We start from the raw sequence: 2,752 nt of genomic DNA on the forward strand, positions 1-2,752 counted from the left end.
TATCAAATGTTTTCAGAATAAAAGATGCCATGCAGCTTTAAAAAATCTACAAATAACTATTTACCCCACACCTAGTGAAAGAAATAAGAACAACAATTCAGCTGTAACTTCCTGTCAACCACTTTCCAATCACATCCTCCACCTTTGGTGCCTGTCCTATAGAAAATAATTTCCCATTTGGTTTTGACAATGCATGAGCATTTCCTTATGTTTCTTAACACATTTGTATATATGTAACCAGTAGGGTTAGTCTTTTATATTTTTAATTTTTAAATATTGTCTTTATAAGCAATTACTTAAACATTTTTGCAGACATTCTCATAAAGATGTGAGAGAGATTCTTATGGGCATTTGCTTAAGAGGGAAATCATCATCTTATGACATATAGACCCTCATTAATGGACATTACTAATGTGTTCTTCAAACTGGCTCTGCCAATTAATACTTCCTTTAAAAGTGAAAAAAGAGTTTTTATTTTTTATTCTTGCTATCATTTAAAACATTGCCAGGATATAAACATGTTTCCCATCTGGTGAGTATAAAATATCATTTTGGTGTTTGCATGTGCAGATTACTGATAAATGTAGTTACTTTTAATTAATTAATTATCACACATTTTAGAGTGACAGGCATCTCTTTAAAAATATATATTTTGTAGTTGTAGATGGACAGTATGCCTTTATGTTATTTGTTTATTTTTATGTGGTGCTAAATATTCAGGGTTTTAAGGGACCCCTTAAGAAAATCTAGCACTTCTGGTCATGGTGACACATACCTATAATCCCAGCAACTCAGGAGGCTGAGCCAAGAGGATCACAAGTTCAAAGTTATTCTCAGCAATTTAGCGAGACCCTGTCTCAAAATAAAAAATTGAGGCCCGCCGCGCCCTCTCCTCTCTGCCCTCCCTCCCCGCCCTGCCCAGCTCCACTCTTCCCGTCTGAGGTGGCGGTCGGCCTCACCTCCTCTTCAGCTCCATTTTACCTCTCCTACGCTCTTCCCTTTCCCTGGGGCCCGAAATGACCGGAGCACCTTCCCACCTCCTTGGGGTGGCTGCAGAGCCTCTGCGCTTTCTCTCTCTTCGGATCCTCGGTCCTCGCCCTGCCCCGCCATGAATGAGTAGTACGACGTGATCGTGCTGGGCACCGGCCTGACGGAATGTATTCTGTCTGGAATAATGTCAGTGAATGGAAAGAAGGTTCTTCATATGGCTAGAAACCCATATTAAGGAGGAGAAAGTGCATCTATAACACCACTGGAGGATTTATACAAAAGATTTAAATTACCAGGACCACCACCAGCATCAATGGGGAGAGGAAGAGACTGGAATGTTGACTTAATTCCCAAGTTTCTTATGGCTAATGGTCAGCTGGTTAAGATGCTGCTTTATACAGAGGTCACTCGATATCTGGATTTCAAAGTGACTGAAGGGAGCTTTGTTTATAAGGGAGGAAAAATCTACAAGGTTCCTTCCACTGAAGCAGAAGCCCTGGCATCTAGTTTAATGGGACTGTTTGAAAAGCGTCGCTTCAGAAAATTCCTAGTGTATGTTGCCAACTTTGATGAAAAAGATCCTAGAACTTTTGAGGGTATCGATCCTAAGAAGACCACGATGCAAGAAGTGTATAAGAAATTTGATTTGGGCCAAGATGTTATAGATTTTACTGGTCATGCTCTTGCACTTTACAGAACTGATGATTATTTAGATCAACCATGTTGTGAAACCATTAATAGAATTAAACTTTACAGTGAATCTTTGGCAAGATATGGCAAAAGCCCATACCTTTATCCACTCTATGGCCTTGGAGAGTTGCCACAAGGATTTGCAAGGCTGAGTGCTATTTATGGAGGTACCTACATGTTGGATAAACCAATTGAAGAAATCATTGTGCAAAATGGAAAAGTGGTTGGTGTAAAGTCTGAAGGAGAGATTGCTCGCTGTAAGCAGCTCATCTGTGACCCCAGCTATGTAAAAGATCGGGTAGAAAAAGTGGGCCAGGTGATCAGAGTTATATGCATCCTCAGCCACCCCATCAAGAACACCAATGATGCCAGCTCCTGTCAGATCATTATTCCACAGAACCAAGTCAATCGAAAGTCTGATATCTACGTTTGCATGATCTCCTCTGCACACAACGTGGCAGCGCAAGGAAAGTACATTGCCATTGTTAGTACAACTGTGGAAACCAAGGAACCTGAAAAAGAAATCAGACCAGCTTTGGAACTCTTGGAACCAATTGAACAAAAATTTGTTAGCATCAGTGACCTCCTTGTACCAAAAGACTTGGGAAAAGAGAGTCAGATCTTTATTTCCCGCACATATGATGCCACAATTCACTTTGAGACGACCTGTGATGACATTAAAGACATCTATAAGAGGATGACAGGATCTGAGTTTGATTTTGAGGAAATGAAGCGCAAGAAAAATGACATCTATGGGGAAGACTAACAGCAGTACACATTAATATCTAATTAGGACAAATTTAATATTTGACAAATAATGCGTATTGTATGAAATCAAAATTGTAAGGCCTGCTTTTGTAATCAAAAAATGGAGAGATTGAAGAGCATTGTATCAGTAAATACTCTTCCCCTTCATCTTTCTAATATCATGTATTAACTTGTTTTCATGGAGTGGCTATTCAGAATTGGCCAGTTACCACATTCTGTTCAATTTAACTGGCTTTTTTTCTAGTGAAGGAGCAGTTTTAAACATTGTGATATCAATACAGAGAACTTGATACAGTATTTGTAT

At 39.3% G+C, this 2,752-nt stretch overlaps 1 pseudogene; it reads left to right on the top strand.

The window, feature by feature from the left end:
* Positions 1 to 1,108: 1,108 nt before the first annotated feature.
* Positions 1,109 to 2,495, top strand: LOC124985334 (rab GDP dissociation inhibitor beta-like; annotated as a pseudogene).
* Positions 2,496 to 2,752: the final 257 nt, after the last annotated feature.

This window comes from Sciurus carolinensis, chromosome 5 (assembly GCF_902686445.1).
Source record: "Sciurus carolinensis chromosome 5, mSciCar1.2, whole genome shotgun sequence".
In the NCBI taxonomy this organism is placed as follows: Eukaryota; Metazoa; Chordata; class Mammalia; order Rodentia; family Sciuridae; genus Sciurus; species Sciurus carolinensis.